Here is a 23,812-nt window from a genome sequence, read left to right as displayed (position 1 = left end):
CATCATTGATGGATATGGCTACATCTAACTGGTTTGGCCCAAAACCATAATTCTGAACTTGGATCCCTCTCTCACAAGACAGGTAATAATTAAATCAAATTGAATCATATGTCTAAATGTAGGAGCTAAAACTATACAATTCTTAGAAGAACACATAGGAGTAATCTTTTGTGACCTCCAGTTATGCAATGATCCTATCTAATAAAAGAGTAATATGCAAATTGACTGTACCTCCGCTACACTCACAAGCCACGCCCACCAGCCAATCAGGAGCGAGTATGCAAATTAACCCAACCAAGATGGCTGCAGCCACGGAGAGAGCAGGAGGCTTGGGTTTCCCCAGTAATGGAGGAAGCCAAGCTTTCTGCACACCCTGGCCGGCCTAGGCCTCCACTCAAGGCTACAAAGTTTCAATTATAGAAGATAAATAAATCCCCCCCAAAAATGGCGGCAGCCACGGAGCTGGAGAGAGCAGAAAGCTTGAGTTGCCCCCAGCGATGGAGGAAGCCAAGCTTCCGCAGCCCTGGCCTGCCTTGGCCTCCACCTAAGGCTACAAAGTTTCCATTATAGAAGATACATAAATCCCAACAAAAATGGCTGCTGCTATGGAGCGAGCAGGAGGCTTGGCTCCACTCAAGGCTACAAAGTTTCAATTATAGAAGATAAATAAATCCCAGATACCAGGGCCTCCACTTGGGTTGCCGGGGGGCGTGGCCGGCCTGCAAACCACAACAGGCCCCTCACCCAGGCTGCCCCACACCCCAAGGGAACCCCCACCCTGATCCGGGACACCCTTCGTGGCAAACCAGCCGGCCCCCACCTGTGCACCAGGCCTCTATCCTATCTAATGAAAGAGTAATATGCAAATTGACCATCACTCCAACACACAAGATGGCTGCCCCCATGTGGTCAAAGATGACTGCCCCCAGCCAAAACCGGTTTGGCTCAGTGGATAGAGCGTCAGCCTGTGGACTGAAGGGTCCCAGGTTCGATTCCAGTCAAGGGCATGTACCTTGGTTGCGGGCACATCCTTAGTGGGAGGTGTGCAGGAGGCAGCTGATCGATGTTTCTCTCTCATCGATGTTTCTAGCTCTCTATCCCTCTCCCTTCCTCTCTGTAAAAAATCAATAAAATATATTTTAAAAAAAAGATGACTGCCCCCATGTGGACACCAGATGGCCACCACAAGATGGCCAGCAGGGGAGGGCAGTTGGGAGGGACCAGGCCTGCAAGGGAGGGCAGTTGGGGATGATCAAGCCTGCAGGGAGAGCAGTTAGTGGTGACCAGGCCAGCAGAGGAGGGAAGTTGGGGGCAATCAAGCCGCAGGGGAGGGCAGTTGGGGGGGGGGGTACCCAGGCCTGCAGGGAAGAGCAGTTAGGGGTGACCAGACCTGGAGGAAAGGGCAGTTAGGGGTGACCAGTCCTGCAAGGGAGGGCAGTTAGGGGCAAACAGGTTGGCAGGGGAGCAGTTAGGTATCAATCAGGCTGGCAGGGGAGTGGTTAAGGGGTGATCAGGCTGGCAGGCAGAAGCGGTTAGGGGCAATCAGGAAGGCAGGCAGGTGAGCAGTTGGGAGCCAGCAGTACTGGATTATGAGAGGGATGTCCGACTGCCCATTTAGGCTCGATTCTACCTGGATCGGGCCTAAACGGGCAGTCGGACATCCCTCAAGGGGTCCCAGATTGGAGATGGTGCAGGCTTGGCTGAGGGACCCCACCCTGTGCACAAATTTCATGCACAGGGCCTCTAGTTTATTATATTTGGCATAAAAAACACATGACATAAGAAAGAAATACAGTGGATTTAGTCAAAATTTCAAATTTTGTGTTTCAAGGGACATCATAAAGAAAGTAAAAAGATAACCGACAGAGATGAAGAAAATATTTGCAAATTATATATGATGAGACTAGTACCCAGAACATATAAAGAATTCTCACAACTCAACAATAAAAATACATATTACACTTTTTTTTAAGTGAGCAAAAGTTTTGAGAAGATATAACTTCTGAGAAGAAATGATCAGTTAGCACAGTAAGAGATGCCAACATCATTGGCCATAAGGGAAATACAAAATTTAAACACAATGACATACTACTTCATATCCACTAAGATGGCTAAAATTAAAAAGACAGACGATACTAGTGAAATCCTCCTACATTTCTGGTGGGCTTGTAAAATGGTGTGTCCACTTTGGAAAACTGTTTGTCAGTTCCTGGAAATTTACATATGGTGTTACTGTATGAATACAAGGTGTTAAGTCAGAGAATTGAAAACATATGTCCAAATGAAAACATGAGTGCTCACTGCCGCATGATTTAAATAGCTCAAAAGTGGAAATAATCCAAAAGCCCATGAATTACTAAATGGATATACAAATGTGGCTTATCTACACAGTAGAATTATAACCCTACAAAGTAATGACATACTGATACATGCTATAACATGGATGAACTTTGAAAACATCATACTAAATAAAATAAATAAAAAACTAGATATAAAAGTTATATAGTGTATGATTCTGTATATGAGATGTACAGAGTAAGGAAAGCCATAGAAACAAAAAGTAGAAAGATGGTTTCCAAGAGCTGAGCAGAGAGGACGGTAATAAGAGACTTCAAATTGTATAAGGTGGTTTTTTTCTGAGATGATGAAAATGTTCTATGATTTGATAGCGTGTGAAAACAGTAAAATAACACTGAATTGTACACTTTAAGATGTTAACTCAATGGTATGTGAATTATACCTAAATAAATCTATAACTAGAAAAAATAAATCAAAATAGGTAGACCATTTAGGATAGATAGATCAGGACCTTCATTCAGTAGCAAATAATAAAGTGTATCAATGGCATATCACAAAAAGAGGTATCGAGTGGTAAAGTAACTCGAGTCTCATTCCAGCAGAGGAAGACAGAAAATAGAGGAATAAACAAGATAATTACAGCTTGTAATGAGGATCAGGAAGAAAAATATAATGACGTTGACAGAGAAAAACTATTTGAGGTCTACAGTAAACAAGGTATTCAGCAAAGGTCTTGATGGGGACTTGGTCTAAAGAATAAGGAAACAATCACTTGAAAAATGAGGAGGCCTGCCTGCCTGCCTGAGGAAACGGAGTACAAATGCCCTCAACTAAAAGACAACTTGGCATGTTTGAGATCAAAAGGCCAGTTTGTATCAAAAATAATGTGTGAGGAGGGTTAAGGTGGCACAAGATAATGCTGCAGAAATAGACAAGCGTTAGATCAGACAGAGCCTAGAAGCCATAGTTAATTACTTTGGATTTTATCCTGCCTTCAACTGGAAGACATTGGAATAATTTAGGCAGAGCAGTGACACTCTCTGATTTATTTTTTTTTAAAAATATCTTTATTGTTTAAAGTATTACATATGTCTCCCTTTTCCCCATTGACCTCTCTCAGTCCTGTCCCCACCCCCCACATTTGCCCTCACCACCCCCCCCCCCCTACTGATTTACATTTTAAAAAGCTTGCTTTGTTGGTCATACAGAGTATGAATTGGAAGAGGGCAACAAAGGCAATTGGCTCAAATTGTGGTCCTAGAGAGATGGGTGGATTAGACCAGGGCAGGGAGAGTCTTTTTATGTAACCGTATCAAGCACTTCGGCTTCTAATCTATTCTCAGTGTAGTAAGTAATGTGATGTGTTGCCCAGATGAAGGACTTATTTCCCCAGCTATTGCCTAAGTTGAAGAAATACCTCCTTCATCCGATGATCAGTGCAGGGACATAAAGGCCGGCCCGTTGCCTGAATGAGGGACAACCTGAAAGGCCATCTGGCTTCAGAGGCCCCAGGAGATGCATGATGCCTTCATTGAAACTACATCCCTCCTCCCAGTTCTGCTTCTTTCCTTTCCTTCCCAAAAGTTTTGATTTCTGAGCACTCCCTCATCATGGTACTGTATGCTAATCTCAGTCTCATAGCCTGCTTCACAGGAAACTCAATCTATGATGCCAATTTAATAGAACTATAAATACTAATAAACTTGAAATGATAATATGCCATTTTTAAAAAACCTTAATAATGCATTGATAGTGTACAAATTATGACATTTTTACTATAGTACATTAATAGTACATGTATTTTAATTAAATCTTTTATTTGTAAACATTTGGATGCTGTATTAGTAAATAAGCAATAGGAAAAACATAATTCATGATTAAATAAATTGTACCATTAATCACTTGAAAAACCCAGAAACCAAAGTTAACAAGTTTTCTAAGTATCTTTTATTGCTAGATAAGAAGACAAACCATTATTTGCAATAGGATTAATTAATAAGGACCATTATAATTGAAACACATTATCTTATTCTATACTAGTCAATAGTAACAATTCAATGAAGCACCATGTTTCTATTAGCCCAGAGCATTATTTCCTGTGATCAGAATATACATTCAAAATTTTTGTATGTAATTTTATTTTTCCAAACAAGGGTTGCTCTCTCTATATTTTAAGGGGTATAATTCATGAAACAGTTTGATGTACATAAGAATAGCATATAATGAAATTTTTATTATTTTGGGTGGTAGAAAAATGTATCCCATTCAACCCATCACATAGAATCTTCTTGCCTATCAAACAATTTTCCAAGACTGCTTGCCAGTAGCTAAGTAATCTGAATTTTACCCTTTTCCTGTTTTGTGTAGCTTATAACACATTGTGAAATGGCCAAAGGAAAGCAGCATGAGGGAGTTAAGTCAAACGTAGCAAAGTCCCTAAATAATCCTCAAAGTCTCTACATCTTAAATAACTTGGAGTTTACTGTTGGTTGTGTTTGCAAAATAAATTACTGAAAGGATCTTTTCTCTGGACTTAAATCCCAGATCAGAATTTTATTGCCTTTTGCCCAAGGCTATTGCAAGACTTACAGAGCAAAAATAAGGTATAGTAGGATCCTCAGTGTGAGTTATGAAGATCAAAATAGAGCAAAGAGAGGATTTCAGATATTTAAAAATCACTAGCAATTTTTCCTGAAATTTGGAAATATGTCTCCATATTTTCACTTCATTACAAAATAATTTTCACTCTGTTTTGAAAGTGCCAGGCAATAAGTAATATATGACTAAGTTGCTTCAGGGTGGAGAATCTGACTGAATAATTCTATTTCTAACGTGTCACATGAAGCCTGGAACGAGCACTCAAGGAAAGGAACAAAAAGAAAAATTTTTTAGCTCTGTGCTTTCATGTACACAAATTTCCAGAATAATAGAGTGTATGTGAAAACCAAGTTGTAAAGAAGAAAATTGGTAAAAATCAGATGACCATGAGGAGTAAAGTGCTTATTTTTCAATTCTCACAACAGTTTTATGAGATATTATCCCATGTTAAAAATGGGGGGAGAGGAAATGAGGTTTAGAGACAATAAATAACTTACCCTAAATCATGGAGTTAATAAGTTGCAGACAACAGATACACTGGGGAATGAGAATGAGGGATGGAAAGAAGTAATAATTTTTTTAAAATTTAAATTGTCTTTATATACTCTGAATTTTTTTAACATGAACATATATAAAGAACTATTTACAATGCAGCACAGTCAGTAACAGAGGTATATAAAACACTATGATGGCATGATTACCTCTACCTATTACCTTAATGTAGTTCTTATATTTAGGGTGTTAAGCTACATCTTGAAGAATGAAAAAGAAATAAATCATGAAAAGGCATTCCAGATAGAGGAAAAGCATGCCCAATAGCAATGGGCAAAAAATAGGTAGCTGAATAAAATGTAAAAGAAAATCGAAGAAAGGAGAAAAGGATATTTAAGGAAGCTATATCAGGTTTATAAGCCAAGCAAAAACATTTTACCTTTATTCGAAAGATGTTGGTGAGCCACTGATGGAAAGGGATCTACTCTGATCTGTAACATATTAAGAAAGCCCTCATTGTATAGAATACAGGTAGACAGAGGTGAAGAAAAGCTAGGATGGCAAGGAAGGAAACAAACATTCACTGAATGTCATGCAATTAGTAAGTGTTTTGCCTGCATTATTTAATTTGGTGTCATTGTTTAGAGCTAAAAACAAATAAATAAAAAATTAAGAAATAGTCCATGACCACTCATTTGGCAATTTATCCTCAGAAACTGAAATAATAAGGATGGGTATTGACACGTAATTCAGGAAAAGGTGATAGGAAAGTCTGCATGCATCGTATCTTTATTTTTGTCTATAAATTAAGTGATAATATCTTGTTGAGCCTTAATAACTGAAAATGAGTAGGGGGTGCGAAAATAGTAGAAAGGAATAAGTAGTAGCCACAGAAATATAAGAAATGTAAGAGGGAGTAGTAAAAGGATTGGTAAGAGGTGTTGAACATCCATTAAGTAGTAAAAAAAACTAGGTAAAATTTATTGACTTCTTACATGTAGCAGCTACTGACTGAGCATTTTATATGCATTTTCTCATTTAATCTTCAAGATATCAAATTAGGTGAGTATAATTATATACTTTATATTACATATGCAAATTTAGAGGTAGAGTAACATGAGCCTTCATCACAGAGTCTTGATTCAAACCTACTTCTGTCTGTTCCTATCTTCTTAACCATGTGTCCAATGTCACTATACTGTTAACAATCTGAAATTCCATTCTGTTACAAGGGAGTAAGGCCCTGCATTTTAGAAATAAATATATACGGAGTCTTAAATAGCTTGAAGCAACTTATCTAAGATCTCAAAAACAGTAAATGCCAATGCCAGGATTAAAGTTCTGATAAACAAACTATAGCACAGCCAGACAGCAGAATATTATTCAGTGGGAAAAAAAGAAATGAAATAACAAGCCATGAAAAGACATGGAAGAAATTTAAATGCATGTTATTAGGGAAAAGAAACCAATCAGAAAAGGCTGCATATTGTATGATTCCAACCATAAGACATTATGGAAAAGACAAAACTATAAAGACAGCCCCAAAAATCAGTGGGTACCAGGAGTTGTTATGGGAGGGATGAAGAGGGAGAGCACAGAGGATATTTAGGGCATTGAAATTACTCTGCATAATGCTATAATGATAGATATTGTACATGTCATTATACATCTGCTAGAGGCCCAGTGCATGAAATTTGTGCACTTGGTGGGGATGAGGAATTCCCTCAGCCCAGCCTACGCCCTCTCACAGTCCGGGAGCCCTCGGGGGATGTCCAACTGATGGCTTAGGCCCACTTCCCCCAGGGAGCGGGCCTAAGCCAGCAGTCGGACATCCTTAGCACTGCCGTGGAGGTGGGAGAGGCTCCTGCCATGGCCGCTGCACTTGCCATCCATGAGCCTGGCTTCTGGCTGAGCAGTGCTCCCCCTGTGGGAGCACACTGACCACCAGGGGGCAGCTTCTTTGTTGAGTGTCTGCCCCTTGGTGGTCAGTGCGCGTCATAGTGACCTGTTGTTCCGTCATTCAGTCGATTTGCATATTAGCCTTTTATTATATAGGATTCCAACCCACAGGATGTACAGCATCAAAAGCGCACCCTAATGTAAGCTATGAACTTTGGGTGATTATAACATTATCAATGTAGATTCATCAATTTTAACAAGTGTTATAATTTATTGTAACTCTGGTGGGAAATGAGGATGGTAGAGGTTATGCATGTGTGGAGGCAAGAAGTGTGTGGAAAAATCTCTGTATTTTGTCCTCAGTTTTGCAGTGAACTTAAAACTGATGTAAAAAATAAAGTCTTAACTTTAAAAAAATTAAGGGATAATAAAAGGTAGCAAATAAAATATAAAGAAACATTAAAATCAGATGTAATATGTGAATATGTGATAAACTGCTTCTTTTGAAAAATAATCTGGCTGATTTAATAGATGTGAAACAGGTAATGGTATTTTTGAATTCATGTCTTAGAACCCAGTGCTACATGCTGCAAATATTAGCCCAGTGTCTTGCATGAATGAGGAACTAAATAAATATTTCTTAAAGAAAAAGCGAGTCGGGGGCGGGGGGGGGGAGGGTGAGGAGAGAGATGAAGGGGAGGGAAGCAGAGGAAAGAAAGAAACAGAAAAAAAAATACAGTGGAACTTTGGTTCTCAAACTTAATTCATTCTGGAAGGCGTTCAAGAAGTGATTTGTTCCAAAACCAAATAATTTTTTCCCATTAGAAATAATATAAATTGAATTAATCCTTTCAGACCTCCAAATGATTACCTGTTTTAACTTTTCCTATATACAGTACATGTCTAATGTGTTGTTTGATTTATAAATAAACACTTCTTTACTTAAAACCACCCCCTACTGACCTTAAAGGAATCACTATCAGCACTGGGTCCAAGAGTGTCTTTCAGGTTGGCATGCCATGCAGCATCTTATTTTGTTCCTATATCACTGTCCCCTAAATGCTGTCACTGGCTAACTGCTTTCTGTTTATCAAAATCAACAACAGTTTTTCTCCCTCTTCAATTGCCTGTGATCATTGTTTCTTTCACAGCCTTAGCAACATTAGCACTCTTTTTTTAAACATATATTTTATTGATTTTTTATAGAGAGGAAGGGAGAGGGATAGAGAGTCAGAAACATCAATGAGAGAGAAACACCGATCAGCCGCCTCCTGCACACCCCCCACTGGGGACCTGCACACCCTCCACTGGGGATGTGCCCGCAACCAAGGTACATGCCCTTGACCGGAACTGAACCCGGGACCCCTCAGCCCGCAGGCTGACGCTCCATCCACTGAGCCAAACCAGCTAGGGCAACATTAGCATTCTTGATGGCCTCTTTATGTTTTAAAATTGTGCTAATCATTGATTTCACAAGCAACAGAAGCATTCTCTTCTTTGTTGCCTGAGGGATGCTTTTTGTCATGTGGCGGTATCAGCATGAAAGTGTTGTCAGATCGAAAACCAAAGCTTGGTTTGACAACAGCCATTTTATCTGTGAACAACTTGACTGAAACTGAATTGCTCAAGATGGGAGATGTTTGAAAAACGAGATAGAGAGATGATAGATAGATAGATAGATAGATAGATAGATAGATGATAGATAGATAGATAATAGATAGATGATAGATAGATGACAGATGATGATGATGATTATGATAGATAGATAGATAGATAGATAGATAGATAGATAGATAGATAGATGATAGATAGATTAGATAGGTAGATAGATAGATAGATAGATAGATAGATAGATAGATAGATAGATGATAGATAGATAGATAGAACAGTTCTCAGGGAAGATGTTCCCTTTCTTTAAAAGTTTGATTGTAACTAAATTCCTTGAAATTCTTTGACTCAGAACTGGCAAGGCATTTGGGCCCAAATAGCTGACTGCTTTGGAGTACTCTCAAGTACAGTTTCATATTTATAACAAGTTAATTGCCCTATTTCCATATTGTTGCTCCTTATGGAATTTTCAGCTATTGCTTAACTATAGAAGGTGAGTGCTGGATACAGTACTCAGGTCATCTTTTATTAAACTGAAACTTAATATGGTTGCAACCTTTACAGTGACTCTAGAACTGTATTATCAGGCATATGGTCCAGAAATGCCTCTAATAAAAGTAAAACCCTAGACTGTATATATGCAGCAGAAAAGAACTGGAATTCTTTTATAAACTAGGTAAGGTGTAACTAATTAAGAAATAATACATCAGTAAAAATTATAAATTCAAATTTCTTCAATGAGGTTATCTATTACTTATGAAGAACACTTCTTTGAAATGATCAGTATTTGGAAAACACATTTTAAGTAGTAAGGTCATCAAGAAAAAGAATGCTTTAAAAGACTAAATTAACCTCTAGGCCAAGGCAGCATGATCCACTGGGCCCGTAGCACATTAGCTGGAAGAGCCAACTCAAACTGGGCAAACCCTTGGAAGCTTCTGACTGACCTGGAGGAGGAGGACTGAGACTTTATGGGCCACACACTGTGTGTCTATCCTTGGGGAACTGTCTTCATTTACACTAAGTGCTACCTCTTTATCCAGAAACTGGAGAAGGGCAGGACTAGGGAGGAGACCCAATGAGAAGTAGACATGTGTGGCTTCTTCCACCACCCCAACATTGTTTGCCTTGTGGATTACTCTCTGGGGGAGCAGGGCATTACACATGAGGCCTGGCTGCTAGTACCCCTCTTCAAGGGAGGTACACTATGTAAGGAGACAGAAAGGCTGAAACACCAAGGCAATTTCTTGACTAAAGATCAAATCCTTCAGCTGCCGCTGGGTATCTGCAGAGGTCTTGAGGTCATTCATGCCCAGGGTCAGGCCCTTAGGGACCTACAGAACACCAGTATCTTGCTTGGAGATGAGGGGCCACCAGTTTTAATGGACTTGGGTTCCATGAATCAAGCATGCACCCATGTGGAGGGCTCCCGCCAGGCTCTGGCCCTAAAGGACTAGGCAGCCCGGCGGTGCACCATCTCCTCCTGGGCCAGACCTCTTCTCCGTGCAGAGCACTGTGTCATCCATGAGCAGACCAATGTCTGGTCCCTCGGCTGTGTGCTATATGCTGTGATGTTTGGGGAAGGCCCTTATGACACAGTGATCCAGAAGGGTGACAGTGTGGCCCTTGCTGTACAAAACCAACTCAGGATCCTGCAAAGCCCCAGGCATTCTTTATCACTGTGGCAGCTGCTGGCCTCCAAGATATCTGTGGACCTCCAGTAGAGCCCTCACATTCCTCTACTCCTCAGTCAGTTGGAGGCACAGCAAACCCAAGATCCAGGCCAGCACATTATCCAAATCTGAACCAACCAGTGGCCATGTTGAGAAGATGGCCCCCATGCCTTGGAAACAGGCCCCCATCTCTCAATGGAATCTGCATCCTTCCTATCCAGGCTTGCTCTCTTGTAGTTGGGGTGAGGGAGTGGGAGTCAGCTCAGTCTTCTATCTGTTCTGCTCTCTTACCTATGAGAAGAACTGGACAAGGAACCTGAGCTGAGGTGAGTGAATGTGGGGGAGGAGCACAGGGAAAATGATGCAGAAAAGGACTCTGAGCAGGATGGCTGAGCTTGCATCATGGTCTGCTTCCAAATATGGGAGCAGGAGAATGTACAAATAGAAGAATAAAGTGAAAGCATTTGGGGAAGAAATGTTAAAACAAACAAAAGAACAAATTTAAAAAAATTAAAAGAACAAATTAAAAGAAAAATATAAGATACATAACCTTTAAATTAGATAATTTAAATAAAGTCAAAGGAATGTGGAACTAAAATATAACATTGCTTCACAGTCCTTGGTCAAATGACATCAACTTTGAAATTCCTACTCTGTACCAGCAAATAGAAATGACATGCCAATCAATACTACTATTAGCTAAATCAGTGGTCGGCAAACTGCGGCTTGTGAGCCACATGCGGCTCGTGTGCCGTGGTTTGCCGCTCTGTTGACTAATGAGCTTGCTGACCACTGAGCTAAATAGTTCCACATCTGGTTGTTTTACAGAAGTTGTGTGAGATCTATAAATGTCACTTCTGCAAAAGATCAAGATTTAATAAATATTGTGATCATTTGACAGTGTTTCCTGTCCCTCTATTCACTATATGAAAATCCTCAGATATCTCAGTGCAATGTGTTCGCCAATCATACCCCCTACAGTGGACAATATAGGAGGCTCAGAAAAACTGAATAAATTACTCGAGTTCAAATATTATATCTGTGTCAGGATCAGAACATGCAGAAATAGTTTTAAGAAAAATTGTAGTTATAAATTGATCTGGATTCTTCAGGTCATACTCTGGCAGAAACCTTTCCCTTAATAAATTGTTTGCCTTACTACACTTCTGCTATCTTATCAATCAGCTTTTTATTACAAAATATCACTTGAAAGTTTTGTTCCCAAAGCTATTTGGTGATGTTTACTTTTAAATCAATTGAACTAACATTAGTTGAGGGCTGATTTTGTGAGTATGGGACTAACTAGAGAATAAAATTTATAATCCAAAGTAATATATATAATATATATATATATTAATTTCAACCTATTAGTTATAAGGCAAAATATGATTTGAAGGACATATCTTCTATATTGCCTTAGTTAAGGCCAACTTTGATATTTATATTTTATTCTATATTAAACAACAGCTGTGTTGAATGTACAATCTGTTTTAACAATTCCTATAATCTTCTGTGGTATTTTGAGTTGATGTATTTTCTAAGTGTCTTCATCCACACTTGTATAAGTTTTTAAAACTTAAGAAAAGATTTTATATTCATCCTATTCAATTTCATCTTGCTATACTCAGAGCACTGTGCCAAAATCCATGTTAGATCTCAATTCATATATTCAATATAGTAGCTACCCTTCTTCAGTTTATGGATTTTGCTTGATGTGATAACTATACCAGCTAAGGCCAAACCAAGAGCTCTGTGACTCATCACTATGTGTTTGTTTGTTTGTTTGTTTTTGTCTGTTTGTTTTTTTATATATATATATTTTTTATTGATTTCAGAGAGGAAGGGAGAGAAAGAGTTAGAAATATCAATGATGAGAATCATTGATCAGCTGCCTCCTGCAAGCCCCCTACTGGGGATAAAGTCCCCAACTTGGGCATGTGCCCTTGACCAAAATGGAGCCCAGTACCCTTCAGTCTATAGGCCACCGCTCTATCCACTGAGCTAAATCGGATAGGACTCATCACTATGTCTTTGATCAATGTGCTTTACACACTTCTGTTAGCTGCTCCATTTCTAAAATGTCCACAAAGTTGAGAGGAAATTGAACCCTTTTTTTTTTTATTAAGGAATAAGTAAAGGTAATGCACCTGGTATTGACCCACATTTTTCTATTTATCCATTCATTACTTTACATATATATCAATTTATTATGTATTGTGTTCATATCATTTCAAAATTAGAAGATTTACATAACATTTTCTATGTAAATTGACCCTAAATATTAAGGATGATGTGATGGTAAATTTTATGTGTCAAATCTGCTAGGGCATGGTACTCAGATCTTTGGTCAAACACCAGTGTAGATGTCACCATGGAGGTAATACTTAGATGGGATTAACATTTGATTAAAACAGATGACCCTCCTCAAGGTGGATGGGCCTCATTCACTGTGCTGAAAGCCTTACAAGAAAAGAGAGACATCTCCCAAGGAAGAGGGAATTCTGCCTCCAAACTACCTTCAGACTTGAGCTTCAACATCAGATCCTCCAAGGATCTCCAGTGTGGGACCCTGGCCTGAGATTTCAGAATTACCAGCCCCCAATTCCTTAAAATATGTCTACACACACACACACACACACACACACACACACACACACACACACACTCTACGGTTCTGTTACTATGGAGTACCATGAATGATACAGGGACTGATGACGTTCAAGCTAAGGTTGGTATTCTCTAGAGTTGGTTTCTGTATCAGGTAGAATATAGAATAGCCTGGATAATTTCTATGAGCAAATCCAATGTTCCCTCATGACTGCCAGTGACCTATTTTTTCCTAATAGTACAGTATTTGGATATCATATGGTTCATTACTTAGATGGGCTTAGTTACTGATTATAGGCAGCTGACTTATAATCAAAATATACTGATCAAAAAATAATAATCTTTAATTACAATTATACAATGCTGTGGTCTATATACGTCTTTCACAAATTCATTACATTTGAATTTCCCAACAATCCTGTGTCACTTACAGCTTATATTTATAATACAATTACTTAGGGGAGGAATTAGGACTAGGGACTAGACTCCAGATGTCTTTTTATTTTAGCATCATCTCTTGTTTTTTACTGGAAATTGGACCGCTATGGACTAAATTGTGCCTCCCAACCAATTTCATATATTGAACCCCTAATCTCCAATGTCATGGTATTTGGAGATGAGGCCTTTAAGAGGTAATTAAGTTTAGATGACTTCATAGGGTGGAGCCCTCTTGATGGGATTAGTGCCCTTATAAGAACAGATGCCAGAGTTCCTTTCTCCCTCTTTCTCTCTCCCTTTCTTCCTCCCCGCACTGTCCCTACTATGTAATGATACAGTGAGTAGGCAAATCAGCAAGAAATTCTCACTAGAACTTACCTATGCTGGCACCCTGATATTGGACTTCCAGTCTCTAGAACTATGACAAATATATTTCTGTTGTCTAGCAACCTACTCTTTGGAATTTTGTTATGGCGATCAGTATTAAATGGTATATGACCTACAAATTTTAGGTGTTATTGAATACTACAACCCACTTAAATACTCTATATTAAGAACATTTATTACCAAAAAAACAAGTAAAATTGTATTAATCCAAGAAGAAGGTCATATAAATAAGTGGAACTTGGACATGGCTGCCTCATGATTTCTTGCAAAAGTATTGAAACATAGATTGCTGCTGACCACACACAGGACAATGTGAGATTCAACAGGTATGGGATGGGGCCCAAACATTTGTATGTCTAACAATAGTTCCCAGGTGATATTGAGATTTACAAAACCATATTTTATAAATTACATAGATTGATGAAAGCTATAAATCATAATATACTAAGAACACCAAGAGTTCATTTTAAACATATATATATATATATATATATATATATATATATATATATATACACATATACATACATATACAGAATACCAAACTATATTTCCAAGATTTTCAGCCTGGGTATCTTTAGTGGGGCATGTTTTCAAAAGGAAGTTTTAAAAAATCTCCAGTTTGTTTTAACTGGGAATTAATAGTCTATAATTATCAAATTAGCAAATAATATTTCATTCCTTTATTTAGAATATAACAACAACAAAAACTAGCCCTGGCTAGTGTGGCTCAGTTGTTTGGGCATTGTCCTGTGCACCCAGGGGTTGCCTCTTGATTCCTGGTCAGGACACATGCCCTTGTTGCAGGCTGGATCTCCAGTAGGGGGCATGCGGGAGGCATCTGATTTGTTTTTGCTTACACATCAATGTTTCTCTCTTACTATCTAAAAAATAAATAAATAAAAATCAATACAACTACTTTTAAAAACTGGATTAAAAATATTATATAGGACTTGTGGGAAAAGATGGTGAGCGACAAGAAGGTAGGGAGGGAGAGTGTGTGAGAGAGTGAGGGAGCAATAGAGGAGTGTGTGGACGTGTGTGGTGTGAGCTAGGGACAGTTAGATCCTGCAGGTCTTCCGAGGGGCTGCAAAAAACTAGCAGTCATAGATGGCGAAACCCTGCTGCCACTTCGGATACTCCGGGGAGGCCAACGTGGGCACAGAGACCATGCCATCTTGAAAAACAGAACAGCTTGAGACTAGGATCCTAGCCTCACCACCACCCAATCTGGTCTCAGACAGAAACTGGGACCCTACAGCCACTAGGGACAAAGACCTGTGACCACAGCTGCAGATCCATAGACACCAAGAATCCAGATATCCAGGCTGCAGATTTCTGCGGGACCATAGGAACTGCTGGTCCCACCCCGCGCAAGCAGGCCCACCCACACAGGGCGGCTCCAGCTCCACTACCCGAATTGGAGCCTGGGTGCGCGAACACTGGGAACCTGGTTCCCACAGAGACTAGACCCCACACCCACACAGGGCGGCTCGAGCTCTGCTGCCCGAATTTGAGCCTGGGCACACAGACACTGGGAATCTGTTTCCTGCAGAGAACAGACCCCATGCCCACACCGGGCAGCTCTGGCTCTGCTGCCTGAATTTGAGCCTGGGCATGCAAGCACCGGGAACCTGCTTCGCGCAGAGCGCAAGTGCCCGCTACCGGACCCCACGCCCACACAGGGCAGCAGTGCCACCTCACTTTGATTCTGGGCAAGCACACATGGAAGTCTGTTTTACACAGTGCAGGAGTGGACCTCCTGTTGACAGGGCGGCTGTGCAACCTGGTCCCACAAGCAGACCAGGGACCCTGATTCTATGAATGAGAGGTAGCATTGAGCACCAGTGACTTGACTCTGTTTCTCATCATGTGTGCCTGGGATCCCTGTTTCCCAGTGCATGCATACTAAGAGCCAGTGACTCCTACTCTCGGTGCATGCACACACAGGGACCCTGATTCTCAGCACAAGGCCACACCAAGCAACAGAGACTCTGATACTCGATTCTAGGCATGGGCACAGGGGGACTCTGACTTCTGGCATGCACTAGGGGACTCTGATTTTTGGCACATGCCAAAGGGTCTCTTTATTTGTGTAGTGCAGGTGGAGTTCCTGATTCTAGGTGCGTGCATGGGGCCGCACTGAGCACCAGTGACTCTGATCCTGGGTGAGCGTGGCTCCAACCAACTCACAGTAGCCACATGTCTTGGTGTCAGAGCTCTTCAGTGACACTCAGGTGGTGCAAAGCTCCCACTGCACACAGTTCAGGCCCCACAACTCGGTGATTGAACCTTCTGGTGATAGAATGGGGAGACAACGAAACAATCCCAGAAGAAAGAAAAAGAGGACTTGCCAAGAAAAGAAATAAGTGAAATTGAGGCATGCAACATGACAGAAAAAGAATTCAGAGTAATGGTCATACAGTTCATACACCAGATGAACAAGAAAATCAACCACCTATGCAAAAATCAGGAAGAAATAAAAAATGATATAGCTAAAATCAAAAACACCATGGAAAGTTTCAACAGTAGACTAGAAGAAGCAGAGGACTGAATTAGTGAGTTAGAAGACAAGGTAGAGAAACAACCCCAATCTGAACAGCAACTGGAGAAAAAAATTAAAAAGCAGGAGGAGAGCCTAAGGGAGATTTGGGGCAACACGGGACAAGAGGAGCAGCAAGGATTAAAAAAAATCTATTTGAAGACATAAAGACACAAAACTTCCCTGATATGGTGAAGAAAAAAGTTACACAAGTACAGAGAGTCCCAAGCAAGATAAATCCCAAAAGACCCACACCAAGACACGTCATAATTACAATGGCAAATGTTAATGACAACGAGAGAATCTTAAAGGCTGCAAGAGATACAGAGAGTTACCTACAAAGGATCGCCCATCAGATTATCAAATGATTTCTTAACAGAAACACATCAAGCTAGAAGGGAATGGAAGGCAGTATACAAAGTGATGCAAAGCAAAGGACTGAGTCCAAATATATTCTATCCAGCAAGACTATCAATCAAAATTGAAGGGGAAATCAGGAGCTTTGCAGACAAAAAAAAAAAAAAAAAAAAAGGCTAAGGGAGTTTATAACTACCAAGCCAGCAATGCAAGAAATGCTAAAGGGAATTCTGTAAAAAAAAAAGAAATAGAAAGGGAGGAAGGAACACAGACACAAAGTACAGAAATGTCTACAAACAAATAGCTATCAATAATAACATTAAATGTAAATGGATTAAATGCTCCAATTAAAAGACATCGAGTGACTGAATGGGTAAGAAAATATGACCCAAATATATGCTGTCTACAGGAGTCCCATCTCAGAACAAGGGACTCACACAGACTGAAAGTGAAGGGATGGAAAAATATTTACCAGGCAAATGGAAATGAAAAACAAAAGCTGGGGTAGCAATACTTATATCTGACAAAATAGACCTCAAAGTGAAGACCATAACAAGAAACAAGAAAGGTCACTTCATAATTTTAAAAGGATCAATACAACAAGAGGATGTAACTCCGGTAAACATATATGCACCCAATGCAGGAGCACCCAAATATATTAAAAAATTCTGAAAGATATCATGGGAGAGATTGACAGTAACACAATCATAGTAGGAGACTTTAATACCCCATTAACATCACTGGATAAATCCACTAGACAAAAATTTAGCAAAGAAACATCAATCCTAAATGACTCACTAGATCAGATGGACTTAATCAACATCTTTAGAACATTCCACCCCAAAACTACAGAATATACATTCTTCTCAAGCACACATGGAACATTTTCAAAGGCAGACAACATACCGAGACACAGGTAAAGTCTCTCCAAATTCAAGAGGATTGAAATCATATCAAGCATCTTCTCAGATCACAATGGCATAAAATTAGAAATCAACTACAGTAAAAAAAAATCACAAAAATTCAAACACTTGGAGACTGAATAACATAATATTAAACAATAAGTGAGTCACCACCAAAGAGATCAAAGAAGAAATTAAAAAATCCTGGAAACAAATGACAATGAAAACACAACAATCTAAAATCTTTAGGACACAGTGAAAGCAATCCAGAGAGGGAAGTTAATAGCATTACAGGCCTACCCCAAAAAAACAAGCAAAACTAATAATAAACCATCTAACTCAGCCACTTGAAGAATTAGAAAGTGAGCAACAGGAAAAGCCCAGTGTGAGCAGAAGGAAGGAAATAATAAAGATCAGAGTGGAAATAAATGGCATAGAGACCAAAAAAACAATACAAAAGATCAATGAAACCAAGAGCTGGTTTGTTGAAAGGATAAACAAGATTGATGAACCTCTAGCCAGGCTCACCAAGAAGCAAAGAGAAAGGGCCCAAATAAACAAAATCAGAAATGAAAGAGGTGAAATAACAACAGACCCCGCAGAAATATGAAGAATCATTAAAAAATACTATGCACAACTCTACTACAACAAACTGGTCAACCTAGAAGAAATGGACATATTCCTAGAAAAATACGATCTTCCAAAACTCAACCAGGAGGAATAAAAAAATCTGAATAGGCCAATAACTATGGAGGAAATTGAAGCAGTAATAAAAAAAAAAACTTCCAATAAACAAAAGCCCTGGACCAGACTGCTTCACAAGGGAGTTTTATAAAACATTCAAAAAAGAAATAAAACCTATCTTCCTCAGACTATTCCAAAAAATTCAAGAGGAAGGAGCACTTCCAAGCTCTTTCTAAGAATCCAGCATAACCCTAATCCCAAAACCAGATAAAGACAATACAAAGAAAGAGAATTACAGGCCAACATATCTCATGAACATAGATGCCAAAGTCCTCAACAAAATTCTAGCAAATTGAATCCAGCATTACATTAGAAAGATCATACACCATGACTATGTGGAATTTATTCCAGGGATGCAAGGATGGTACAATATCCCCAAATCAATAAATATGATACACCACATAAACAAACTGAGAGATTAAAACCATATATTCATATCCATTGATGCAGAAAATGCATTTGACAAAATCCAACACCTTTCTTTATAGAAACTCTCAGCAAGGTGGGAATACAAGGATCATACCTCAACATAATAAAAGCCATATATGACAAACCCACAGCCAACATCATACTCAATGGGCAAAAATTAAAATCATTTCCCCTAAAAACAGGAACAAGACAGGGATGTCCACTCTCAACAATCCTGTTTGACATAGTACTGGACATACTAGCCATTGCGATCAGACAAGAAGAAGAAATAAAAGGCAGCCAACTTGGAAAAGAAGAAGTAAAACTGTCCTTATTCGCAGATGACATGATATTATACATTGCAAACTCCAAAGACTCCATCAAAAAACTACTAGACTTAATAAATGAATTCGGCAATGTAGCAGGATATAAAATTAATGCCCAGAAGTCTATGGCTTTTCTATACACCAATAATGAACTCACAGAAAGAGAAATTAAAAAAAGCAATCCCATTTACCATTGCAACAAAAAAAATAAGATACCTAGGAATAAACTTAACCAAGGAGACAAAGGACCTGTACTCAGAAAATTTCAGGACACTAAAATAAGAGATAGAAAAAGACATGAACAAGTGGGAGAATATACCATGTTCATGGATTGGTAGAACAAACATCATTAAAATGTCCATACTACCCAAAGCAATCTATAAATTCAAAGCAATCCCCATTAAAATACCAATGGCATACTTCAAAGACCTAGAACAAATTCTCCAAAAATTCATCTGAAATAAAAAAAGACCCCGAGCCAAAACTGGTTTGGCTTAGTGGATAGAGCGTCAGCCTGCGGACTGAAAGGTCCCAGGTTCGATTCCGGTCAAGGGCATGTACCTTGGTTGCGGGCACATCCCCAGTAGGAGGTGTGCAGGAGGCAGCTGATCGATGTTTCTCTCTCATCGATGTTTCTAACTTTCCATCCCTCTCCCTTCCTCTCTGTAAAAAATCAATAAAATATATTTAAAAAAAAAAAAGACCCCGAATAGCTGCAGCAATCTTGAGAAAGAAGAACAATGTTGGAGGGATCACAATACCAGATATCCAGCTATACTACAAAGCCACTGTTCTCAAAACTGCCTGATACTGGCACAAGAACAGACATATAGACCAGTGGAACAGAACAGAGAAGCCAGAAATTGACACAAACCAGTATGCTCAATTAATATTTGACAAAGGAGACAAAAGCATACAATGGAGACAAGACAGTCTCTTCAATAAATGGTGTTGGGAAAACTGGACAGAAACTTGCAAAAAAAAATGAAACTAGACCACCAACTTACACCATACAAAAAAAAATAAACTCCAAATGGATAAAGGACTTAAACGTAAGATGGGAAACCATAAAAATCTTAGAAGAAGTCATAGGCAGCAAAATAGCAGATATTTGTCGTAGCAATATCTTTACCAAATACTACTCCTAGGGCAGTGGTCAGCAAACTCATTAGTCAACATTGCCAAATATCAACAGTACAATGATTGAAATTTCTTGTGAGAGCCAAACTTTTTAAACTTAAACTTCTTCTAATGCCACTTCTTCAAAATAGACTCGCCCAGACCGTGGTATTTTGTGGAAGAGCCACACTCAAGGGGCCATAGAGCCTCATGTGGCTCGCAAGTCACAGTTTGCCAACCACAGTCCTAGGGCAATGGAAACTAAAGAGAAAATAAACACATGGGACTACATCAAAATAAAAAGCAAAAGAAACCATCAACAAAACAACAAGAAAGCCCACTGCATGGGAGAACATATTTGCCAATGTTATCTCAGATAAGGGTTTAATCTCCAACATTTACCGGAACTCATACAACTAAACCAAAGGAAGATAAACAATCCAATCAAAAAATGGGCAAAGGACCTAAAGAGACCTAAACTTTTCAAAAGAGGATATTCAAAAAGCCAAGAGACATATGAAAACATGCTCAAAGTCACTAACCATCTGAGAGATGCAAATCAAAACAACAATGAGATACCATCTCACACCAGTCAGAATGGCTATCATCAACAAATCAACAAACGACAAGTGTTAGAGAAGATGCAGAGAAAAGGAACCCTTGTGCACTGCTGGTGGGAATGCAGACTGGTGCAGCCACTGTGGAAAACAGTATGGTGATTCCTCAAAAAATTAAAAATGGAACTGACATTTGACCCAGTAATACCACTTCTAGGAATATATCCCAAGAAAACAGAAACACCGATCAGAAAGGTTATATGCACCCCTATGTTCATAGCAGCACAATTTACAATCGCTAAGATTTGGAAACAGCCTCAATGCCCATCAGCAGATGAATGGATTAGAAAACTGTGGTACAACTACACAATGGAATACTATGCTGCTGTAAAAAAGAAGGAATTCTTACCATTTGCAACAGCATGGATGGAACTGGAGAGCATTATGCTAAGTGAAATAAGCCAGTCAGAGAAAGAAAAATACCTCATGATCTCACTCATTTCTGAATAATAAAGAACATTATAAACTGATGAACAAAAATAGATATAGAGGCAGAGAAGCATCAAACAGACTGTCAAACTACAGCGGGAATGTTGGGAAGGTTGGGCAAGGGAGGTAAGAGATCAAACAGAGGACTTGTATGCATGCATATAAGCATAACCAATGGATGCAAGACACTGGGGGTGTGGGAGTGAGGGCATGTGCTGGCGGGTAGGGGAGGCAGGCGGGAGGTCAGTGGGGAAAAAAAAGGAGACATATGTACTACTATTTTTAATACTTTAAACAATAAAATAAAATTGAAAAAAATTAAAATGTTATTTAGAAAAATGTAATTTCAAATTGTTCTTAATATAAAATATTCTATTAAATACTATTATTATTTCTAAAGTGTACTGTTTCTCAGGAAATAGTTTGTTATTTTGAATATATGTGATATGCACCTATAAATCCTTTGGCTATTTCACATATATTTTAAGAGCCCCTTCTTTCTGGGCAGAACAAATGCAAACTACTTCAACTGTAGGCAAAAAGAATCCAACAAATACCATAACATCCTATCTAATAAAAGAGTAATATGCAAATTGACCGTACCTCCGCTACACCCACAAGCCACCCCACCAGCCAATCAGGAGCAAATATGCAAAAAAAACAACCAAGATGGCTACAGCCACAGAGAGCAGGAGGGAGGCTTGGGTTTCCCTGGCAATGGAGGAAGCCAAGCTTTCCGCCTGCCCTTGCCGGCCTAGGCCTCCACTCAAGCCTACAAAGTTTCAATGATAGAAGATACATAAACCCAAACAGAAATGGCGGCAGCCACGGAGCTGGAAAGAGCAGGAGGCTTGAGTGGAGGCCTAGGCCGGCAAGGGCAGGCGGATGGAGGAAGCCAAGCTTCTGCAGCCTGGCCAGCCCAGGCCTCTGCTTAAAGCTACAAAGATTCAATTATAGAAGATACTTAAATCCCAATAGAAATGGCTGCTGCCATGGAGCAAGCAGAAGGCTTGGCTCCGCTCCAGGCTACAAAGTTTCAATTGTAGAAGATAAATAAACCCCAGATACCAGGGCCTCCACTTGGGTCGCCAGGGGGGTGGCCAGCATGCAAACCACCACAGGCCCCTTGCCTAGGCTGCCCCACACCCCAAGGGAACCCCCACCCTGATCCAGGACACCCTTCAGGGCAAACCAGCTGGCCCCCACCTGTGCACCAGGCCTCTATCCTATCTAATAAAAGAGTAATATGCAGATTGCCCATCACTCCAACACACAAGATGGCTGCCCCCATGTGGTCAAAGATCCTGCCCCCATGTGGAGACAAAATGGCCGCTACAAGATGGTCAGCAAGGGAGGTCAGTTGGGAGGGGCCAGGCCTGCAAGGGAGGGCAGTTGGGGGCGATCAAGCCTGCAGGGGAGGGCAGTTAGGGGTGACCAGGCCAGCAGAGGAGGGAAGTTGGGGGCGACCAGGCCTGCAGGGAAAGGCAGTTAGGAGAGACACAGGCCTGTAGGGGAGAGCAGTTGGGGGGTGGGGGGGACCAGGCCTGCAGGGAAGGGCAGTTAGGGGTGACCAGGCTGGCAGGGGAGAGCAGTTAGTCATCAATCAGGCTGGCAGGGGAGTGGTTAGAGGGTGATCAGGCTGGCAGGCAGAAGCAGTTAGGGGCAATCAGGAAGGCAGGCAGGCGAGCAGTTGGGAGCCAGCAGTCCTGGATTGTGAGAGGGATGTCCGACTGCCCGTTTAGGCCCGATCCCACTGGGATCGGGCCTAAACGGGCAGTCGGACATCCCTCGAGGAGTCCCAGATTGGAGAGGGTGCAGGCTGGGCTGAGGGACACCCCTGCCCCTCGTGCACGAATTTCATGCACTGGGCCTCTAGTTATCAATAAAAACCCATAAGTATTTTAAAATGAGCATCTGAGAGGGAAAATCAACTCTATCAATTAGCTTTAAGAATAGTAAGCTTCAGTAATATTTATTCAATAAAATTAATGAAAAGAGAACTATTGTTTAAAATATTATTGAGATAGATAATAAATAATATGTGTCTCTCATAACATACAAATAACAATTTATATATATTTGTATAAATATAAAGCTATCATAAGCAGCAATGAAAAAACGTTTGAGAATATTATATTTTGTCTATTGAATAAACTAAAAGATTAAGCTTGAGTGTAAATAGGAATTGCAATCAGCAGAATGTATAAATAAATATATAAGATAAATGTGAAGAAAAATTATAAAGTAAATCTGAATTTAATTCTTAACTCTGCCATTTTCTCTGTGTGGACTAAAGCAAGTCACCTGATCTCTCTTTCAACTGTAGAATGTCCCTCAACACATTTCTTGCTTGTTGGAAGCAGGAATG

General features: G+C 39.9%; 1 protein-coding gene and 1 pseudogene across 2 annotated transcripts in view; one reads left to right on the top strand and one right to left on the bottom strand.

Annotated features, from left to right (window-relative positions):
* Positions 1 to 23,812, bottom strand: part of FOXP2 (forkhead box P2) — a 751,705-nt gene that overhangs the window by 559,606 nt on the left and 168,287 nt on the right. The gene's annotated exons all lie outside the window — the stretch shown is intronic.
* On the top strand, positions 9,867 to 10,700 carry LOC308246609 (serine/threonine-protein kinase 16-like; annotated as a pseudogene). The gene is made up of 2 exons: positions 9,867 to 9,952; positions 10,226 to 10,700. The product of its transcript is annotated as a serine/threonine-protein kinase 16-like (transcript).

Source organism: Plecotus auritus (genome assembly GCF_963455305.1).
Source record: "Plecotus auritus genome assembly, chromosome: 4".
Classification (NCBI taxonomy): Eukaryota; Metazoa; Chordata; class Mammalia; order Chiroptera; family Vespertilionidae; genus Plecotus; species Plecotus auritus.
This window is presented reverse-complemented; position numbering and strand designations above follow the sequence as displayed.